Source organism: Caloenas nicobarica, chromosome 1, assembly GCF_036013445.1.
Source record: "Caloenas nicobarica isolate bCalNic1 chromosome 1, bCalNic1.hap1, whole genome shotgun sequence".
Taxonomy (NCBI): Eukaryota; Metazoa; Chordata; class Aves; order Columbiformes; family Columbidae; genus Caloenas; species Caloenas nicobarica.
The window spans coordinates 97,754,681-97,778,687 of record NC_088245.1 but is presented as its reverse complement, the minus strand read 5'-3'; the positions used below and the strand labels follow the sequence as shown (position 1 = coordinate 97,778,687).

Sequence of the window (24,007 nt, the reverse complement as noted above, 5' to 3'; positions counted from 1 at the left end):
ACGTGCACGCTGCACGTTCTTCGAAACATCTTCATTGATTGCTGGACTGAGACAAATTCCAGCCTGGCGAAGCAGCCATTTTTGGTGCACTTCTACAAAATCAAGATGTGCTTTAAACCCTCAGAACTTAAAACAAACAAACAAACAAACATTAATACTTCCTGTCACTGCAAACAAGAAATTTTGGCCCATCTCTTCATACTACAGATATCAGTTCCTCTGTCCTACAAGTGCAGTCACAGATAGGTTTTCATGCTTTGAGCTTTCTCTAATAAAGAAGGAAAAGCAAGAAAATCAGAAAAGCCATGGAGATTTTATAACATCCTGAAAGCTGCTCTTAAAATCTCCCATGCTAAAAAGGCATTATGTCCCACCCAAACCATGGTCCCCAAGGCCATACCCAGAAAACAAGGTCAATGAAGAAATTACTTAAGAACATAGCACCTGTTTTCAATACTGACTGAGAAGGGCAGGGAAAAAGTGCCAAGGGACCAGTCAGTCTGGAAGGTTTTAGAGTTGGAGGCTTCTGCTGCAACACAAAAACTTAATTCAAGAGCTCCTTCTAGTTTCTGACAAAAAGACTTGTTTATTCCAAGAGGTTTTGGGTGTTCTTGAAGAATCAAATTGATTTATTTACACTGCTGCAAAGACTTTTGAAGAAAACTGGAAATGTGCCTGGTGATGGATAAAATCTCAAAGAATTTACAACCAAAATGGATGGGACAAATGCATTCCAGTTTTACAAACGGCAAACTGAAGCCTCGAATTACGCTGAAAGCCCATGATAGAGCTCAACATTCAATTTACGTTCCTAAACTGATTTAATGTCTTACCTACAAATACCTTTGTCTTTTAATCGTGCCAATTTACTTAGGTTTACAAAGGTTATTAAAATTGACAACTGACAGTAAAAACTGACACAGTTTAAAGCATGAAATAGGAGAACAAGCAACGCAATCTCACGTCCAGTGCAGATTCCTGGAGCCTAATTTCTGCTGAAGTTCACCAGCACAGGAGTTCCTCTCAACTAGGTACCAGTGATGGCCTACAGCCAGCCAAGGGAGACTAATGTGACTACAAACTAATGTGACCACAACCGTGCGCCAGCATATCAAGACTTGTCCTCATTTAGAATGAATGACCTTGAACAGAAATATCTTAGCTATGAGAAAATCAGCAATGGCAGAGGCAAAGCAGAAACACAGATGACATTAATACTAGCCATATATATTTAAAATTTACTTCCTTAGTTTATGTGAACACATCATCTGTATTAGGAGTCTGAAAATGAGATGAGATCAAGTCCTTTCAAGCTCCATTACTTTCAGGAAATGCAGAAACAAAGACCAGTTCAACTTGCAAATTACATCAAATTGTAGCTTGGCTCCTTCTGCCCTTATAACTCGAGTCTGCACTTGCATCGATTGCACTTAGATCATAAGGCTACATCCATACAGAGCTGCCAGCACTCCAGCACCACAGGTCACACAGCCACCCCAGGTCAAAAATCGTTTCAGCTGCAGAGCATATGCCACAGCATGGATGTTCCTCTCACACTTCTGTCCAAGGACCTTTTTTTCAACAGTGGGCATAAGCAGACCTTTAAAGGAGAGTAAGCATGGGCCAAGCACATCTGATGCTTCCCTCCAACCTCTTCCAACCTCCAACTGTTTTCAGTTCAGGGAACTTGGTGTGGTTCGTCAGTCTGGTAACCCCAACAGATTTCTCTTCCGAGCACTCACTCTCCCCCGAAACGCATGTCAAATTTTGGTTCCAAGTAAGTCTACTAACCATTGCATGAAGAACAACCAAAAAGTCTGTTTTGAACCTGGCTATGGACCTGTGTGGACCTCCAATGTGACCCACTACAGCTGCTCTTGTATTCTTGCACAGACACTTGGTTTGTGAGATAAAATCTGAGGCTCATACCTAATTTTATCACATAACAGGTGGAAAAGAGCTGGCTACTTCAAATGGGATTCCCAGCAGCCATCTGGCCCACAGTGTTAGCGAAATTAACTGAGAGGAAAAGCTGGAAAGAAGGGTGTTTGATAGAACCACTGACTTCTGAGGCTAAGGCCACAGGGACACATCTATGTCTGATGAGGATTCACACAGCCCTCACGCTTCTGCTCTCTCACCACCTCTGTCATTTGCCTCCAAGCTGCAACAGGCATCAGTTTTCCCTGCTGCAGTACAAGAGGAGGAGCGATTTGGCAATATCGCTGGAGCTGGGGTACTAGTTCAGGTTGAAGGAAACACTCAGATTCTGCCTTAACCTTCCACATCTCTTGTCTCCCAGGAGAGGGCTCCAGCCACCCAGCAGCAGACGGTTTTGGTGGCGAAGTGCTCTCCAAATCATTTCAGTCGCTGCCAAGGAACTGTGGCAGAGGGAAATCCAAAAAATTGACACCTGGTAACACAGGCGACCGCTCTGGGCATGCCCCACCTGAGGGATGGGGAGGAGGCACTCCAGTCCCCCTTCCAAATGGTGCTTCTGTATTTCATGCTGAGTACCCTGGGCAAGTGCTCCCATCGCAAAAAATCCCTAAGTCTTAGTCATGAGAGACACACAGAGACGCAGATACATGCCGGCGTGGTTTCAGTCCTCGGCATTCACAGGAGCAGAAGTTCAGGTGTCCATTGTCCACCTGTAAATACATAGCGCTACCTGAGATGTCCCAGGGTATCTGGCTCAGCCTCCAGCTGCCTCTCCAGAGGCTGCATGTCTGCCACAGGTCCTGAGACATGATTGCCAGGCTTGTGCAAACATTTCCATTATCCACTGAAATGCTTCAAATGGTATTCAATGTCTGGGTGTAGGCAACTGCGCTGAGCCCTCCTATGCTTTCCCTAGTCAGTGGAACTTCACAGTCACTGTTGGACACTGTAAGATCAGGCATAGGATTTGAGGTCTGCACATTGCACATCAATCCTCCTTTAAATGCTCCTTAGGAACCTATATTCTTCCACAGAGAAAGACCTTGTTGGCTGCCACATCTCACACTGAGGGTGTAGGCTAGATGTCTTGCATTGCTGATGGACTTTCCCTTTCTCTCCTATGCAGTGTCACTCTGCTAATGAAGAAAACATGGAAAGCAATTTCTATCGGATGTGATATCTTACATTTAGGAGTCACAGTATGGTATGGCTATGAATCTCATGACTCTGCTTCAATTTTTTCCCTACTCTGATTGCAAGAAGTTTCTTATTGTACTAATAAACTATTTATCTTTAAAGTGAGTTCTTGGAATAGGTTTAGATCCTGACTGTTAGTCCTCAGAAGAAGAGCACTATTTTTCTTTAAGGGACAGATCCACCAGAGAGACATGAAGTGATGTTCTCATGGAAGGTTTTTTCCTAATAAATTTCCAGACTTTAGCTAAGTATACATAAAGGATAAATCTCAGCAGTTTGTTACTAACTGGAGACTGATCCCACCTGTGAAGGACATGAGCTTTCCTGCAGCTGAATTTGCTGTTCAGGATCTTCACAGAGATCTGTTCTTACTTCAGAGCGCGTAGCTTGATCTGGTCTCTCTGAGGCATGGAGAAGATTTGCGCCAGGCCTTTGTAGTCAAATAACATGTTCCACAGCTATGTATCTTTTAATAGCCACAAACCCCACATTTCCTGCAGAATAGATCATATGATGTTGTTTTAGGTAGTCCTGCAAGGAGCAGGGAGTTGGGCTCCATGATCCTTATAGATCCCTTCCAACTTGATAGATTCTATAATTTTCATTACAAATAGAGCATCTGATACACTAAGGTTATTTCCTTGATTATGAACCAACTCTTATTCTTTCTGACGTCTTAGTTCTACCTAGGTTGCTGCAAATAGCTTGGACAAACAGGAGGTGGTTTGCCTGAGTTATTTACTCTGCATACATGACATGTGTAATTTGCACCAAGTGATCCTTACCTCAAATCAATACTCAGACATTTCTCCTCCTTGATTAGATGATAAAATTTAGTGAGAGAAAAAAGATACAAATAAATAATCAAGAATAACAACTGTTTACATTAATATTGCATTACATATGTCACACCCAGACATTAACAAATCCAATGTCATTGACAAGCCACAAACAGTCTGAGAGGGACACAGACATTGTCAAACACAAGCTGAGTATAAACAAATTTTTGCCAGATCCTTACATTGCAGCATCCAGGCAGCTCTAGCCTATATTGCTGTGGCATCTAAAAAACTAGGATTATTTGTATACACCATTAAGGTTTTTTTATAAGCCAAAGGGACACAAAATTGTAAGAGTCTCTTTTTTCCTACTTCTTTTCCTTTCACCTAAAAATTACAGTCATTCAGTGTATTTCTGCAGAAACTTTACTGAAGATTTTCATTAAGTACTTTTTTGAATAAGGGCCAAAGATCATAAAATTAAGAATTTAGGACTACAGAAATCAAATTAATAATCTAGTGTGCCTGGGGGAGCGTACAAGAAACCACCATAAAATAATAACAACAGTAATGGTTACACATGTATATAAGAATGTGGGGGGGATTGCACGTGCGTGTGTTTGTGTTTATATTTACAGCAGAGAAAAGTGTATTACGCAATATATATTAGTAAAACATCCATGAAAATTATTTGTAGAAGATGCAATAGAGACTATGCAGAACATACTAATATTAATAGCTGTCAGTAACAAATTCATGCATCAAGTATGATGCATGATGGGGAGATGCTTGCTGACACAAAGGCACCACCTGAAGGGACCTTCACATTCCTGTGGAGCTGGTTAAAAGCCTCTTACAGGGAAACTTATTAGGACCTCTGTCATACATAATTTAAACTTACACATAAACACTGGTCCTGATCCAGAGTCCACCGAAACAGTGAAAATGTCAATTTTCTTTGATGAGTGTTGCATTACCTCTCTTTTTTTTTTTGCTAGGTTCATGCCTCAGTTGAATCCAGCTCAGCCATTCAACTGTATGATGGCAAACCCGAGTTCCACGGAACATAATCATGGCTTCTAGAAATTAATTTTATAACTGAAAATTGTAAGATCTTCAAATAGTCAAAGTATGGGGTGCTTGCCTTCTGGGTTTTAGACCCTACACAGACAAATGCATTTACATCCTATCTTTAAGTTGTTCCTACTTAGAAATTCATTTTGCTCTTGTTAATGAAAATGGGGTCTCTTGTATAGACATTTGCTGAGGATCTAAAGCTTAAAGAAATACATATTTAATGAAAGCACAAGGGCTAGCTTGTGTTGACTTGTGGTTAACTTGTGTTAACTATGCTAAATGAGGTTGAATCATAAATCTGGGGGAAACAGTATCACTGAACAGTAAATTTGACAAAAACTGATTTTCTAAGGAGGCAGAATATTTACCAGTCCAAATCAACTCTTACAGACTCTTTTAGCCAGAAAAAAAAATGAAGAAAAATTGTCACAAATGTCAAAACACTTCTCAAAATTTTTTTGAGTGAAATGTTTTATTTCAGAAACATTGACACCTTGTATCCTCATCTTTCAAATAAGACACTGAAATTTTCTATTTGGAAAGGCACTTTTTGCTTACAAATTGAACTGAGCTTCAGAAAGAAGGCATTAGAAAGGGTTAAATAACCTGATAATTAAACGCAAGTAATTGCCTCCAACCAGCTGGTCTTGGCATTGTTTCTTAAAACCAAAAATCTTCAAATCCATTGTGACTATCTGTGAGGAAACCCATAGCTGCTTTGCTGTGAAGAGACAGCTTAGTAGTTTGAAATGTTTAAGAAGGACTTAAGAAGTCTTCCTAAATTTGACTGCCAGTTTTGACAATGTTTCCTCAATGACCTTGAGTACATCACTCAATGCTCTGTGCTTCAGCTTCCTTGTCTATCTACTTGGATTTTACTAGGATTGTATCAAAATCATCTCGTGTCAAGAATATTCATTTGCCAGTACGAATTGTCATTTACTTATCAGTTTATCTGTGACAAGGCTGTCCTGTAATGTCATCATCATCTTATTAACCAGGAAAGTAGAACTTTAGGTGTATTTTTATCCCACTATGGATTATAGGAGTTTGGTTGGTGTGGTTAATTCCATTCCTCTAAGTAATCAAGTTATTTTTATAGTGTGTTTTTATGCATTTCTGAACTGTTCCAGCTCATGTTTGCTCCTTGGTAGTGTTTCCTTCAAAAATAATTTTATTGAGCTGCGGAAAAGAATGAAAAGAAACATCATGTATGCATGGTGTGGACGCGATTCCTTCCTTCATGGGGGAAGGTTTCTCACATGACCTACTGCATGCTCATGCTTTTTGCTTTCCTCACAAGGAAATTAAACGAGTTTCCACAACCCAGATTTAACTGCCAGTAAAATACCAACCCGCTGGCACAGGGCATTACCAGCACGGCAAAGCAGCTCATACAGGAGGTGCTTGTGCCTAATCTGTGCTCCGGGACCTCTCAGAAGTTTTGCAATATCAATCACTGGGACTAAGCCGTCAGGAAGCTATTTGCACGCAGCAGGTTTCCAAATTCCTGTTCTCTTTGTATCCCACTTGGTGGCCTCTGGCAGCCCATGGGCTGCCGGGTGGCACCTGGACAGGGACATGTGGGGCCTCCACTCCCAGGGGACTCGCGTGGGATGTGGCACTGCTGCAGGGCACAGTGGCAGCTCCAAGTGGTGCAGTTTCTCAAGCACTTGCTGACCAAAACTGTCCCTCTTCCACCAACAAGCAAGGAACAAAAATACTAGACAGTTCCTGGTACCCATGAGTTCCATTTTGTAGCAAATGGAAGCAACTTGCTCCTAAGCTATAAGAACCTGAACAAATGTATTTATCTATTTTACGTGCGGATTATTTTTGACAATGAAAATTACTTCTGGACACATTTGCACTGTTTCTAGGACCAGGGAAACCCTCCAGCTAAGTCTTGTCAGGCTCTGCCTCAACTCCTAAATAAAACAGGCCAGGGACTATTCTCTCTCAAATCCCCATGGTTAAATTCTCTCCAAGCAGGGTGACCAAGTCCAAATCACCTTATGGAAACAGTCTCAGGCAAGTACTGGGTTGCCTGGCAGAGGACCTGTCTGCCCTGGTCAAAATTGGTACCCAGTCCCTTGCTGAGGCTCCAGCCCCCTTACTGCAACTGGAGCATCTTGGAGGCACCAATGAATTTATCCATGAGGCAAAGGCAGAATAATGCTGCTACCATCTTAAGGATGGGACACTAACACTAGCAGAGTTAAATTCATAGAATCATAGAATGGTTTGGGTCAGAAAGGACCTTCAGAGGCCATCTAGTCCAAACCCCTGCAACGAGCAGGGACATCTTCAACTAGATCAGGTTGCTCAGAGCCCCGTCCAGCCTGGTCTGAAATGTCTCCAGGGACGGGGCATCTACCACCTCTCTGGGAAACCTGGGCCGGCGTTTCACCACCCTCATTGCAAAAAATTTCTTCCTCATGTCTCACCTGAATCTCCCCGCTTTTAGTTTAAAACCATCAGCCCTTGTCCTGTTGCAACAAGCCCTGCTAAAAAGTCTGTCCCCATCTTTCTTATAGGCCCCTTTTAAGAATCACAAGGCCACAATAAGGTCTCTCCAGACCAGCCTGGGTAGCAATTTAATGAAGCAGCTGAAGCTAATGCCATTTTTTTGGCACCACATAAGAGAGTCTGTTGTAGGGTCACATATATACATATAAGGGGTCATGTACCAGCAAATTTTCAGGAAATAGTAGACATGCACATTATTAGACCATCTACCACCTCTCTGGGCAACTCGTTCCAGTATTTTACCACCCTCATTGTTAAAAATGTCTTCCTCATGTGTAACCTGAATGCCCCCTCTTCTAGTTTAAAAACATTACCCCTTGTCTTCTCATAACACATCCTCCTAAAAAGTCTGTCCCCATCTTTCTTATAGGCTCCTTCCATGCCCAAGGTGGCAGCAGTTTCCTGTGGGAGAGATGGGCAAAGGCCCACGGCACAGCCTGGCCACCCGAGAGCTTTTATTAAAAAACTGTTCTGAAAAAGAAGAAGAGCCCCAGTAGGACCCTATAGCCTCTCTAGAGCACAAATTATCACATGAATGCTTCAAAAGCATGAAGGGGTCAATCTTCAGCTGGTGTGAATTCAGTTAAGCTATGGCAACATGCACAAGCACACACACTCAAGGGAGAAACTGAGGGGAAATCCAGGTCACCTGTGGGACCTACCTTTTGTCTGTGGAAAGCAGAGTGGCTAGAGACTGGGTTTTAACAGCTGATTTGATAGCTTAAGGACCATCTATTTCGTGGTTTTCCAGTTTGAGATGGTGAGCAATGAACAGAAAAAACTCTTCCAATTAAAGTACATATGTGATTTTGGGAATGCTATTTGTTTAATACTTTAAATTAAATAGTAATTTTGGCTGATGGTAATTTTGTATGTAGCTTCATAGTTTTTATTCAAATCCAGCAATGATGCCTCACAAATTCTTAACTTTAACAGGACCCCTGTACAGGCTCAGCTGCTTTCCTGAACAGAAGTGGGTTTCATCATCCATCCAAAGATGAGCAAATACTTCATTCCTTGAATTGTTTCTGGCAAAAAGGTCAGAGAAAGCATGAATTTCCTTCTTAATACTGATCTATATTTCCATTTTATTCATTTTTCCATTAGGACCGGTTCCAGATTTTTCTGTTACTCACTGAAACATTCACAGAATGTCCTCTATCATCTCATTCTCTTACAGAAAGAAAAAGTATACTTAACTCCATAAAAGATGGGTTTAGCATGAAAACCTGTAAATTTGACTAGCCATTTTTTAATATCTCTTTCAATGCAGGGACCTGTTTCTGGAAGAGCAAATATGCCCAAGTCTCCAAACTAGTAATGCATATTTTCATACATTTGTATTTTTCTCATAAGGGCTTTGTTTTCTAATGTGATGCCCAATTCAACAGTCATATAAACTCAGTTTTAAAGCTGCTAATTTGGTTCATGTTGGAATTAAGGGCAAAACTGCAGTTGAATCCTCTGCTAAATGTTCAGCACCTGCCTCCTTTCACTGCATGCCAGCACGGACAACCTTTCATTCAAATACTTAAACTGTGTTTATAACCTCCCATGTTTTCCTGAAGATACCACAGAAGATGGAGAATTAGTTTACATGCTACAGCCTTTTTGGATCCTTTTAGATGCATGTTGGGTGTTTGCAGGGTTCTTGTTTGTCACTGCTAAGTACCATCAGGGCTGTACTTATGCTTGCTGGGTTCTGCCTGCTATTATGATATCCAGGTGGTTTTTTAACATAAAAAGACCTTGATTTTACATAGATTAGAGGAAAGCATGTTGATCAAAAGACGGAGTTTTGTATTGTACTTTCAAAGAAGTAGGCATAGACAGCGCTTGTTAATTTAAAGCATGAAGTTGCCCTGATCTTCAGAGATGCCATGTTCTCTGAAGGGACATCTCTCAGAAGCAAATATTCCATCATTGTTTATGGTCTGTGCCAGGCCAAATCCCAAATAAACCAGTGGAAGCTCATATTCATTGACTCTAAGGTTGGACCTCCACTGACTTGACGATGTGGATGATCAAACTATCAGAGACGTCTAAAGAAACACACGCGCAGTTGCTGCAGCAGAATGGCAAAAACAAGACACACTAACATCCACGCCGCTACCGCTGGACAACCAGCACAACCCAGCAGAGAAGATTCTTAAGCAAAAGGGACTTTTCTCTGGATGTTTTATTTGCCTCAGGGTGGCTCAAAGAACATTTTCTCAGAGTGTGTGCATCTTTAAAATTAGGGCAGTACCTCTGCAAGAAAAAGGTGTGGTAAGAAAAAAAGACACCTGGAAATTTGTTTTCCTCAGAAATTGTGTTTTCCATCACTGGCGTTCACTTTCTCATTGGCCTTGAGGAAGCACTGCTGCATGCATTTTGGCAGGTTATCAAAACCAAGCAAGAAGGACTGCCAGGTATTCAAAATGCCCCCTGATCTTTTCTGTTACACCATGATGAACACTGCGGTCTGCTGTACACATAGGGTCTGGTCGCATTCCCGTCAAAGTTAGAGGCGAATTTCCCATCGATTTTAACAGTGCAACACAGGGCCTTTACAAAACAGACAGGACACCTTTGTATTTCCTACTGAATGCGAAAAAGAAAAACCCGAGTACCAAAGTCTTTGATCAAAAAGAAAACAAACACCTTATGGGCTTTTTAATAACTTTTCCCCCAATAAAAAGAGTTAAGTTGGTCTGAAATTATTATACCTGTTGGAACAGAAAGCATATTTTCTTCCTAGCTAGGCATTATACCATTCAATCTATGAACACAGAGATGTAATATAAAGTAATAAAGAGGAAATACAACATAAAGTAAGATTCAGACATACTAAATTGCTTAATGAAAACACAAGAGAAAAAGAGTGAATAGAAAATATGTTTGCCTTTATTGAGAAAAATCCCTTTTCAAATGCTTAATCAATAATAAGGTTCATATTTCCTGACTTGAGATATTTTTTACATTTATTATTTTTAGAAAATTATTAAATATCTTTAATGAATATAGATTGTCATTTTTCTGCAGCCCAGCCTGGCAGCATCCTGTATTGATTGTTCTCTGCTTACTCTGTTTCCTTTCTGCAGCTGTCCACAGGCTATTAAATATCTGGAGTCTGGTGATCAGGATGTAAGAATGTAAGATTTCCATCAGTGCATGAGGCCTTAAACCCACCTACTCCACCATCTTCTGCCCGAGTCTCTATGGTACAGTGTGCTTCTGAACCTTCTGCCTCCATGGTGTGGAATATCAGGATTATCACTTAACCCCTGGAAAGCTGTGGAGTACGCATCTTCTCTCAGGATGCAGTGGGAGTTTTCCATATTCTGCTCAGTATGGCCAGCTTTCTCCCAGTACAGGGCTGCAGGCACCCAACGCCAGCACCCAGTGCCGGCACCTAAACCTCTGTATGCGGTTCCCAAAGGAAGAGGGGGGAAAGGAAGAGGGAACAGAAAGTTCCCAATGCCTGGGAATGCTGGGATGGAAAAGGAGGCCCAAGGTATCTGCAGCGATGGTACAGGGAGAGCTGTGGTTTGGGGAGTTCTAAGAGGTAGGTGTGTAGACAGGCAGCAGTCAGGCGTGTTGGGAGAGAAGCACCACCAGCAGGAGCACCTTCTGGGGAAGAGGTGGTAGGCACAGAGCGGGAAAGGTGCAGGTGGCTCTCAGCCATATGAATATGTCAAAGTGTGGTCACTCCTGGAATAGCTCATTTCTTCTCTATTTACTTTGTGATCTGACGTCAAGACAGCAATCCAGCTCCTACAAGTATGTGAGAACTGCTGTTTCAGACAGCAAGTATCCAAAAAATGAGTCCAGGAGAACTTATGGAAGATGGAGGTCCTTCTGGATTGGCACCTGATTGCCAGCTGGGAGGCTTCCAGCATGGCACCTATGCTTAGGTTGTACTTATTCTTTGGCAACTGGTCCCAATTTTTTTTTTTTTTAAGGCTTCTATAGTGACAACAGCTTCTAGAGGGTGTGTGATCTGCAAATAGCCAGATCTCCACATTTCCCCACCTCAGACCACCAGGGATGTAAGCCCACCACTCTCCTTCCCTGAAAAATACCCTGTGAGTACCTCTTGAGAGATCACCAAAAAATAGTGAATATCGGCTGAGGTTCCTTAAACAGCACGTTAAATATAAATAACGGGTGGGAAAACAACAGTGTGCAGAGCGGGGTGCCTGGTCTGAGCTGCACCCATGGCCAAGTGGTAGGTGGGTCAGGGGGGCCAGAGCCCCCCACGTACTGTGTCTGCCATGCAGCACCAACTGCACGGCAGGAGAAGCTCCTGGAGATGCTTTGGACGGTTGTGGTGAAGTGAGGGAAGCCACAGAAGGGGGTCAGGCAGACAGAGAGTAATACACCCTAGTGTACTGAAGTAATCTTATTTACATATCCCGGTTAAATTTGGCTGGTTTCTAAGGAGTATCACTATAGGCAGTATGTACGTATCACCTGGAGCATTATCTCCTTCCATCATAAACCTCTAATGATGGTTTATAAACAGAAACGCGGTCAGGCTGGAAATAAGCTGCCACCGAAAATGCTGACATCTCTAAATACCAAGAGGTATTTTTTCCTCATTAAAAATATTGCATTTGCTTTTCTCAGAGGAAGTAGAACTCATAAGATGAATCAACATCACGTTACCTAATCTTTCTCATTTTCATTTTTAATTCCCCCAGCACAGTGCTGGGATAGCTCTGCTCCTTTGCACCCAGTGCCATGACGACCAACAGACCCACCAGGTATCTGCATCCCATGCTGCTTGTTATCTGGTGAAAAATGTACACACTAAACGCTCAAACTCTTTTTAAACTTATTAAAGATAAATAACTAATATGATTTGACCCAGATAGCTGAATGTAATGTATCATAACATCCCAATATTAAAACCAAAACAAAACAAAACCACCACGCAACTAAGTGTAAAAGTATTTATATATGTTATGGAGACTAAGTGAAGTTGCTACAATGAGTTCATCCGTTGTATTATGTTTTAAGAGAAACTCCTTAAATGAAATGCTTTCAAAGTGAGAAACATGAGTACGGTATTCAAGACTTAGGTACTTATTGTATGTTTGTCTATAAACACAAATTTTCATGAACAGTGTAGTTAAAGCATTTTGAAGGTGTACTTTTATAAATTATATACATTACAAATCTGGATTATTACTATCCTCAAAGAAAAATGTATTTTAAGTTGCCTTTACAGCTCTAGCTTTTGCACCTTATTGATACCTAAAGTGCACAGGTAAAATACCGTAGTATTTGGCTACGAAACCAGCTGCAGTCACATACAAGTCCAAACACAAATAAGCAAAATAAAGATACGTTAATTTCCTGCCACTAGCCATTACTCAAACACCACTTACGAATACAGGTGTACTCAACGCAACCACCAGTCTTGTGTTTCTCTTTCATCTTGCAGTTGACATATGCTAGAAATTTTATGTGATACTAATGTCCAGTTTGCATTTGATGTGCAAACACCAACAATATGTCCAGCTTTACTTCTTGTCCTTATAAATTATGTTATCATTTTCGCACATAACCTATTTAAATGTCCTAATGTTTTCCCTAAGAAGCACCATCGCTCTGGCAGCTGGCCTTTGCAAGAGAATGTAAGATTCTTTTCCGAACAATAAAAAAGAACTATAAGACCAAGCCTCACACTGTTCACCCAGCTCAAGACTTTCACTTAATTGGCATGTCCTTATCTCAGCCAAAGTTAAATGAATGCATTTGTTGGTAATACAGGAAAAAGGCCTAGCACTGGTACCCTATGACCCAGGTAAAAAAATTGCTTTAAAGATGAAGGGTTTGGGTTCCTCTGATTTTGATTTAAACTTCATTCAGTTTAATTCTTGTGTTCTCCAATCGGTATTATCCCATTCTACTGCAGTTTCCTCCTCAAACATCTCTCCAGTCTTCTTCCCTCATGTCACTGAATTCCCAAAACCTTTATTTTGTATTTGATTTTATTTTCTTTCCTTAAATGCCTCTCCTTAATTGCTTTTTCAGTTTCCCAGATAACATCCAGAGATGTTCAGACATTAAGGGCTTTGCTTCCAACTACTGACCAGCCATATAAATCTGTTCACACACCACAACTCTCTTAATGAAAATTGGGTTCAACTCTGTCCCAAACTCCAATACAAAATCTGTTTGAAATCTGCTGATTTAAACCAGTGTTCCGCTAAAAACTCAAAACCAACCACCTTAGTGACCCTAATGTTTTCGACACATTCGAATCTGTCAGGAAGTCCAAACCAAATTAATTTCCTTTATAGCTGGGAGACAAATAAAATTCATTTGTGTGGAGGTTTCCCGGTAAACTAATTCCATTAGACTCACCACTGCCTCTCATCTGGTACCACACTCATTCAGCCTTTGCTCAGAAAGAGGAAGAGGAGGCTGCTTCTTCTGCCATCCCAGATTCACACCACGTGAGCTCCAGTGAAGATGCACAAGTTCACTTGAGGCTGGAATTTGGCCCACAGGAGCTGGTGAAATCAGTTTTTCTCTGCTTGAGACCAAACTACACTCACAGAAGTGCAGCAGAAAGAACGGCTGTAGGAAAACATAACTAAACTGCTTGTACATGGTGTCCTCTGTGGAATGTTTTATAGAGTTTTTATTCCTCTGCTTCATGATAGTCTATGTGGAAAAAGGAAGATAAACATTTAACTAACATATGAGAATACTTCTCAAGGTCACTCCAATTAACTATTATTGGAACTTTTTTCTTTTTCTCTTGGTTTGCAGCTGTTGCAAGAGAATTCCTTTCACTGAAGTATCCCCTGGCTGTAGTTTCCAACAGAAAATCTATTAACTGGAGTTGAATATCAAGACTAGCAGGTATGTACAGCTGCACTATTGAAATGCATGTTTTCTGGTCATCTCTTGCATGTTATTCAATTTTTTGAAGTTTAAATGAGTGTTTGAAAGAGGAGGATGGGGTTATAAGATTGAGAAAAAAATATGTAAAAATGAAAGCATCAAATAATCCCTGTTGAAGATATATATAAAAAAGGGAGCCATAAAAATGAAGCCCCATATATGAGCCAGGGTTGATTGTACTCAACTATCTATGAAATGTATGTACATTTCTATGAGCAGAAACAGAAGCGTGAGAGAAGTGTGTTTTCAGCAAATGAGGAAGACTGACTGAATGATGCACAAGCACCATTAGCCACAGTCGTTAGAGACCCAAACCAAACAGACCACTGCTCGCGTGAGAATAAGCAGGTAAATAGCATAGAAAATGAAGAAGCTCGACAAGCAGGACTATGGTCTGACATTGCAGAGGATAATAAGCAAAGGCAAACAAGGACAGTAAGTGATGTCAAGGATAGAGAAATCAGCTGCTTTTCACACATTCCCAGATCTGGGAATTCTGCATTTTGGAACTGAGAATGATTTTTGCTGAGCCAGTGCCTACCAGACTGGAATGGTGTTCTTTTACAGCTCCAGCTCTGTATGCAGTAGTAGTTGCAGTATCTCTATAGCAAATTCCTTTCCAGTTCTTCAGCACACCTGACAAAATACTTGCTGCTTCTTCATCTGCACAGTGCTAAAGTTTCAACCAGAAGTTACTTTAGTTTATTCAGTATGCTGTCCCCTTTCCCACATTGCTGTTGCAGTGGATTGCCCTAAGCCTGAGGTCACTCTGCGTTTCCCAGCTTGTCAGATATTCCAGTTGGGGTAGCCTCCTCTAAGCCCTGTTTTACACCTGCTCCTTGGGATTAGATGACCACGTGGGGACCACGTGAAAAATAATTAAATGAGAAACTCCTCAACCTCCTTTGGACACATAAAACTGGACTTTTGATGGGAACTATTCCAGGGAGAGGACACCTCAGGGACTGCTTCAGTATGTGAGAAGTCCTGAGCTCTCAGGAGCACATGACAGGACAGAAGCACCAGCCAAACTTCCCAAATCTTTCAACCCCAGGCGGGCATCGTAGGAATCCAAGGCTCTGTTGTGCCATGTTTGCATTTCAAACCCCCATTACATGTACCCCATCTACCAGTGTACCCAGTCTACCAGTGAGAACCCTAATTTGAGGCTGAAATGAGTGAAAAAAGGAGGCTTGATACAGTATTTGCTAGGTACCATGTACGCATGAAAAAGAAAGAAGAGTAAATTTCTGCTGCATTTAAGGATATATACTTCAGCATTTTAGTTTTTCTCCTCCCTCTGTCAGCTCAACGCTGCTTTTAAGCGGGTTGTTTTTTGGCCATCTTAATTTTGAGCGTGCTATTCCTGTGTCATTCTGTCATAAGAACCAATAATGGTAACAGCATTACATGGGCAGGGGCATTAGCCTTGCAATAGCTTCTGGAGACATGTACATGTGGTTTATTATTTATCATATATTTTTGACTGGGTCTTTTCCCTTTTACCCCCTTGCCCACATTTCAGGACTTTGTCCTAAGGCTGCACAGCGCTGAGAGGCTACAATGCACATCTTTGTTTTACTCAGACGAAGTGGTCAGAAAAAAGAATTCTGTTCCTACAAATATAAAATCACCCTTGCTAAATATGACACTAACTTGTACAGGCTCTAGGAATGACAAAACACAGTCTGTGGTTTCCAAGACAGATACATATGTGATCACATCCTTGCTCAAAAATTCAACAACTAAAACCCTGTGACAATGAGAGTTTTGCCACACAGAAAATGGAAGATTGCTAGTTTCTCAGCAAGTATCAGTTCCTTCTCCTAGCCCTGGAAGAAGCCAACAAAAATCCTCAGAAACTATTTACAGTCTCATTCACAGTATTTTATTCTGTCTTACAGCAGAATGCAGTTAAAGGGGTGCACACGACTGTATTACCTTCTTACATGATAAAACGGATGGACTGAGAAGGCAAAATTCAAAGAAGATATGTTACTTGAGTTTCCCATAATACTATTTCACAAGTAGCAGTTTTTTACTTTTAGAAGTACGGACACACTTCCATTACTACCACAAATGTCCATGTAAATGAAACCAGCTTATATCAGGAATCAGAGCAAGAACACCTGCTACTCCTAACAGTAACTGCCTGTTATATTAATATATGCTGCTTATTGACCTGTTCCATAAACTGCATTTAATTCTGTTTATCAAAGTTGTTTATGTGAAACTAATTAAAAACATCAAGATTGTTGTTTCATAGTGACTAATACATAGACAACAGAAATGCCATTTAAAAGATGTGTTAAATAAAACACCAGTTTGCTTTTTCAGCTCTGGCTGCCTAAATCTGTGCTTTCTGGAAGGGTACAGGATCAGGCAGACTTGTCACTGCTGCACACCAGGGAGAATGAATGCAGCCAACTTCTGGGCTGCCACCAGCAACAATAAAGGACACAGAATAACAACAATCCTTCCACATAAACACCATTTTTATTTTTGCTGAGATCTAGACTTCTTGTTTCATGGTGTTTTTATAGACTGCAGTTCATACGCATTACATTACATGAAGCAGTTATGATGTAAGAATATTGTTACACTCCCTTTTATAGTTACATTATGAAACAGTGCAAAATGAAAGGAAAAAAATGCTTTCAGTACACCACTGAGCCAGCATTGCACTTCAGGAGAAAAATATAGCCCAGACTCCTGCTTGTAGCATTCAAAAATCTTTCCTCTGCACAATCATGGATTTTATTTAGATATTCAGAATGAGGAATATTCTGCTATAAGAGACATAGATGCCATTTGTTACTGGGAGAAAGGTCTTTTACGAATGCTAGTATAAGACAGCTTTATGTTCCTCCAACATATTATTTACCTGATTTGCCATAAATGTACTGCTTCTTCAAGTACCTTGAAAACAGCAGCAAAAAGAGAGGCATGGTCCATTGGTCCCAAGAGTACACGCATTACTGCCTCACAAAAAGCTGGAAGGCTGAAGCTTCTGTTAGAAAACAGGTAAAGCAATAGATTAGAATTGTTAATTTTAACTCTGCCTAGCCCATCCCAAATAATACAAAAATTTTCTTGTGATTTGAAAATTACTACACATTTTAAGTAAATGAAAAAGGTGATGAAACATTACAAGGAGACAGAGAGGCACATGTCTTTTTATATAATAGGAGAGTGTTTATATCATGTCCTTATCATTTGTGAGAGACAGATATCTATCTGACACATTGGCTTTGATAGAAGGAGAGAGATGATTCTTCCTTCAATGGATAACATGCATATGTACATATCTTGCTTAATTCACAGGTACAAATATACTTGCATGTCTTCTCCTGAAAGTTCATAATGCAATTTATAAGCTTCACTTCAGAAACAGCAAGTCTAACGTTCCCAGCAAAAGTTTAAGAATTTCTTAGTGCTGATGATGGAACATATCACTAGAAATATGATCTAGGGTCACTGCAGTGGGAAGAGGGGAGATACAGTGTGTGCACAGCCTCTGTCACATGCAGGTGCAGAAGGAGAAGTGCAAAAATCTTGTCCCTTTTGCAGGTTCATGTTGTTCTAATTTCCTAAAAGACAGGATTAGGCATGTGCCAGTTACACCAGCTCCTACAACGTAGGGAAACAAAAATGATCCTTTAGCTGTGGCAGTAATGAGAGATGCTTTATATTTTTCGTTACTTAAATGCTTTGAAAAGTTGTCTTGCAACTGAGGTCAAGGTTGTCAGTGAGGTTAATACAAGTTTCCACCTGTGCTAAGAAGTGAAGACTCATGGGAAATGGAAGAGAGTTTTCTTATTCTCTTCCAAAGCAAAATTAACCTGGGAGGCCTTCAGAAACTCCAGACAAGGACTAGTGCTTCACTCCTTTAATACGGCTAGAAGTATCCCTTCTTGGTTCTACAGCATGAAGAGGAATGGGTACCACAGTAAAATGCACAGATCCTTTACATCTTAAGTTATTTAGAACAAATGAATTTGAAGCTTTCTTATTAATCCTCAGAGGAGTTTTCTAAGAAGTTCAATATTCACAGTTATGTATTTTTAAGCAAAACACTTAAAATGGTATCAGTAGCATACCAGCTGATGGGTGTTTTGTGCCCTGTTCACATAAAAGCCCTTTCAACTCACTGTGTTTTAGCCTTTGGGGACAGCAGGAATGGAGGCTTTGGCTGATGAACTGCGCAGAGGTACCACTGAGGAATCCCTGCACACATCTCTAGCAATACAATTTTCATGTTCTTTCTTCAGTAGACAGCAACATGGTCATTAGAGAATATGAGTTTCCCAAAGCTTAATAGGCTTCTCTTTCTCACATCCAGCAGTAACTTGTCCACAGTAAGCCTTTGTACTTGACTATGGACCCACCAGTACAGGTTTGGTCTACTCAGTTTAGACATTCTCATTTCTCTCACACTGACTATACTTTTCTCCATCCTGAGAGGATGCGTTGAAAGTCCTACCCTGCAAAATACCACTTGAAGTTAAAAGTCAAGAGTTTTCACCTGGTACTTAATCTTTCACTTTCTCCAGTTGGGATCTCCCTTCCCATCAGGCAAGGCTGCCAAGTCCATCAACACACATATGTATTGTTCTCAGCTGAACTGTGTCATTGGCAATCAGATTATGGCAAATAAAAGTTATGGCCTAGAGGGGATTCTGTTTTGGTTCTTAGTTGCTTGAGAAGCAGAGAAGAAAAGGGATGTTTCTTTTCTCTTTGTAAGAACCAGGTACCAAAAGAAATAATTAACTGTAGAAATTCTATAACTAACAATCTGATCTATTTTCTAAAAAAAACTTATTCTGTAATATACTCATGTAACTCAATTATAAGATTGGGTTTATCTTCTTGTGTGTATTTCTTTCTTCATGATTGCAAGCTAATCATTGCACTCTGCGCTTACGCAAAGCAACCTCTTAGACAAGTCTTGGTTGAGAACTTTACCAAATGATAGCTGTATTTCAATAAGCCTATGATCCAACAGACAACAAAGTAAACAGGAAAAGCTCTGCTAGAGCCAGACTCTCTCTGGGTTTTTAAGCTGTTCCTGTATGTAAAGCAATTAGTACGTGCATACATATTTATGCATAGGACAGAACAAGTTTAGATTTAACTGTTGATATGCATGTGTGCATACCATGGTATGCAACTCGTTGTTAATAAAAAAAGCTAATAAACAAGGCCTTGTGAGTTTACTTTTTATTAGAAAAGCTCAATAAACACAAGTGCTGGCTTTTTCCTCATCTGCTCTCACCTAATAACCTCAGCATAACTTACTCTACCCACTGAAAATTTTCACGGTTTATCAGTTTAAAATTGATCACTCTTTTTTTCATTCACTCTTGCAATAACGGCTCTGCAGCTGAAAGAAAAGGTGTTTATTCTTATAAAGAAAAGGAACACAGTTATATTCATGTTAGGATATTTCCCTCATATTGTAGAGCTATAAAAATGGAGAACTAAACAGTTGGAGGGAGTTGCCACTCTGCAAATTTCTATTAAATGGAAGAAAACTCCACGGAGTATGGCTACCCAGTTCTGGCAGCTTCTGGCTGCTTTTATTCCACTTACATTTTACCGGATAAAACTGTCTTCTACTACACTTGCATCTCTATTTTGTCCCACTAAAGTAGTATCCCGCTGGCTGCAGCATTAAGTTTCGCTGACACTATTAATAGCTCAAAGTGTTCAACATCTCACTTAAATTCTGATACAAAATATAAGAAGGAATACATCTGTTATCTGAGTATCAGAGTACATTTCACATCGCGGTTCCCTGGGCAGGCCCTTTTTCCACCAGGTGGTCTCTTATACTCAACACCATTTGCACGTGTGGCTGTTCAGAAATCATGTTGTTGCCATGTGGGTAGGAAATTCCCCTATATCTGACGTGTACACAGCTGCACCCTGCTGGCTAAAGCCATGCTCCCTTAAAGTCAGAGATGAACCCACCAGCAATATCGACGGGAGCTGGAATGGATCCTTCGGTCAGCATACCATGGCCCACAAAAACAACAGTGTTTGCAAGTTGCTAAAGTTGAAAACGTCAGAGGTAAAATTTTGTATTATGTGTATTGACACGGCTGTAAAAAAAATTGCCACTGACTCAAGAGAGCTCCCTCCAGGTGTTCATCTCCAAAAATATATCTTCCACTCTTTGTGGACTTATTTATAAATATCTTGGTAAAACAGCAGCAAACTGAAGAACAGCTTTGGAAAGGGCAGTCCCATACTGTTAAACATTTGATGCTTATTTTCCATGAGTCCAGCAAGGGTCATATGAGGGACAGTGACTTTAATTTTTTTTTTTTTAAACTTTTTTCCCTCCATTCTCTCACTTCTCCAGGGGCAGTACAGCCACAGAGGGATAACGTGGGAGTTGCAACAGCTCCAAGGAGCCTGGATCGTCCCCTGGGCTGCCATCCACTATGCAGGGTAGTAAAAAGTGCACTGTCCCTTCACCAGCATGCAAGCTTTGCTGCACTTCGGCTCTAATGATGCCAGCCCAGGACCTTGGGGACATACAGCTCCACGTGGCCATGTTGCTCTAGCAAAGTACCTTATCTCCTGCTCCATCTGTGTAATATTTTCCCCATGGTGAAATACAATAGTGCTGAGCTTACTGCCTTACCCACTGGCAAATCTGGACCATTGAATGCTTGATGGCATAATCCTAACACTGTGTGGAAAAGCATTTGTGATATTTAAAAAGTCTTCCCAAAAGTATTTAATTAAGTAGGTCAGTCTCTTACCTAGATAACATATTTCCTTCACTTCACTACAGAGCAGCCATGAGGCTGTGCTTTCAAGCAGTGTTTTACTATTCAAGCCAGGGGTGTGAAACTCATTTTCACCGGGAGGAGGTGGGGCTGGGACATCAGCCTCGTGGTTGCCTTCAAAGGGCCAAATGCAATTTTAGGACTGTACAAATGGAACTACTCCTACATTTTTACAGTCCTAAAATTACATTCAAGGGGCCAAATGCCAGTTTAGGGCTGTATAAATGTAACTACTCCTACATTTAAACAGCCCTAAAATCGCATTTGGCCCTTTGAAGGCAACCGCCAGGCCGATGTGGCCCCCGGTGAAAATGAGTTTGCCACCCCTGACCTAAGCGATTTGCCTGCACTAAGCTACCCAATGCATACGTGGCCTTTAACTGTTTATCTCTGACTTTCTACATCACTTGTTCAGCCTTGCAAGTGCAAGCTGCTACCCAGGCCCCAACTCCCATTGAGTTCATCCAGGCTGAGGATTTCCAGCACCCTACAAGAGACACACAGTGCCAATCATCCTTAAGCCTTTTCTATAACCATCTTCCTTCTTTGCTGCCTACGTCTTCTGGCCTGTCTGTTCTGAAAGTGACACCTCTGAAGGGAAGTGAAGATTTTCTGCTGTATCTTGACACATTCACAACATGTGTAGTTCTACTTGATGCTTGTCTCTGCCCAACTCGCTTTACTGCATAACCTCTATTTGGCTGCATTCTCCAGCAATCCACAGTCCATCAAAGTTAATTAAGAATATGAAGTTCCTCTCTGCAGTCCAGGTGGTTGACATTGGTGTTAATTCTCTTTCCCAGATCTTAGGAGTTAATAATAAAATTTCTGCAGAAGGTCAACTGCACAGAACTTTATTACCAAACACTGAGGCTTAAGTTTGCTTTGAAACATCAAGTGCACTAATTTTATTTTACGTTTATTTTGACATTATTTTTATATAATTTCTTTACATTCTAATAAACACTTGGTTTAATTTTCTGCACGGTATATATTTTCTTTTGTTCCCACCACCCAAGTACTTGCTTAATGGTTAGCTATAAATTTGCATTTGTTTGATCTCAGGTGTCTTTCTGCCTAAAGAATTAATGGTGCTTTTGATAATATATACTCCAAAGGTATATTGTTTTGAACAACTCTTTTGACCTACTTGTTTCCATAATGTTTGAGGTTTCTGTCAATGTGATTTCTCTTTATCATTTTTCTTCCTTTCCCTTCACCAGAGGCTGATTTTCTTCTAACAACCTATTTCATTTCAGTTCAGTAAAACTCCCTTTATTTTTTAATTTTCTTAGGTTATTGAAGTCCCTCGATTCCAAAAACATTAATTTTACATTTTGTCAAATAGAAGGAAGTTCAGTAGATTCAAATAGAACCAGACTGAATAATCTTACCTATGACGTCCTTTTTCCTTCACTTTGAAAAATTTAGCAACTGTGGATGAAATTCTTGTTCCTATGATAGTCTGAAAAGAAAATTAAAGAAAGTCTTATTTCATCAGATCTGAAATATAAAACTCTTTGTCACTTAAAAAAAACCCATTCAAATCTCTATATAAGTAACACGCAGACACTCCTGATCCATCATGTAGGAATTTTATTTTACAAAGACCCCAATCTTGCAATCCAATCTGAACAGAACACTTTCGTTTCCACTGAAAGCCAGTGAATCTATTAGGCATTAGGTTTACAGAGGTGTTCTGGCACTTGGAAATACAGACAGGCACACAGTAAGAGCTTTCAAAAAAAAAGTACATAAAATGAATTCCCAATGAAATAATTTCATTCCAGCTCATTTCAGTGTCTATAATGCAACTCATTTTACTTAAAATGAAACAAGCCAACAAAATCGAACCACAATTTTGTTTTACAAAAAAATCCAAGAATTGAGATTTCTGTACCATGGAAACAGAAAAGGCCACTTTGGGGAAGGTTCAGGCCATGTGTTCTAAATGACCTCTGAATTTGAGGGAAGATGATTCATTTCTATGAACTCTGTCACACATTCAGAGATGTGTTGAGTAGCGTGTCACTGGTTCTGCTTCCTAACAACACTGAGTGCATGTGCTCTCAAAGCAACAGAAGTCTTAATTTCACATGTGCACATACAGTCCTTGCACCAACAGAGAATGAAGGTTGTGAACGCTAATTTCAGTTTTTTAAAAAGGAACTATTTTGTTGAAAGGTAAAATAGCTTCATAGTCAATATAACATGCTTTTAATAATCATACAGTAGTACAAATACACCAAAAAGGCAACGTTCAGGTTATTACACTGAGTCTGAAGATTTGCTTTCCAGGTTATATCTCAGGGACTACTGTGTTTGCCTTCAAGAGTAATAATATTTTCAAATTACTTTCCATAGAATATAAGAAAAGTTTCACTAAGTTCTAGCTGATATTGGATCCAACCCAAACTGAGAACCAGTACTTGCAATATGACTGGAGTGCACCTTAGAAATAAAATGTATTTGAAAGGCTGGTTATATATGGTAAAGTCTATTCTAACTAGGCAGATTATAAATGGTTATGTGATGATAAGCTATTAAAAATTATCACTTACCCAATATAGAAAGGTGTCTCTAAATACCATAGTGATTTCATCTTGGAAAGAACAAAAGCTTAGGGAATGACTACAAACAAACCTGACAAGTACAGACACAAAAGAAGAACCCCTGAGCTATCTCAGGCTAATATTGTAAATCCCTCTATAAATTACACAGCAAGTTCAGGAAGTTGCTAAACTAGCATTCTAGGATCTCACAGGAAACCTTCTTTCCTCT

At 40.3% G+C, this 24,007-nt stretch overlaps 1 long non-coding RNA gene across 4 annotated transcripts in view; it reads right to left on the bottom strand.

The window, feature by feature from the left end:
• The window catches only part of LOC135993065 (uncharacterized), a 49,085-nt gene that overhangs the window by 15,142 nt on the left and 9,936 nt on the right, over window positions 1-24,007 (bottom strand). For 2 of the 4 annotated variants that reach the window (XR_010606811.1, XR_010606812.1), the window contains exons 3-5: window positions 22,621-22,691; window positions 17,311-17,436; window positions 16,522-17,215 (exon numbers count right to left, since the gene is read on the bottom strand). This is a non-coding gene — a long non-coding RNA (uncharacterized LOC135993065). Of the gene's footprint in view, window positions 1-16,521; window positions 17,216-17,310; window positions 17,437-22,620; window positions 22,692-24,007 lie in introns of those variants that run through there. The other 2 variants (XR_010606817.1, XR_010606813.1) reach the window with 1 other exon arrangement.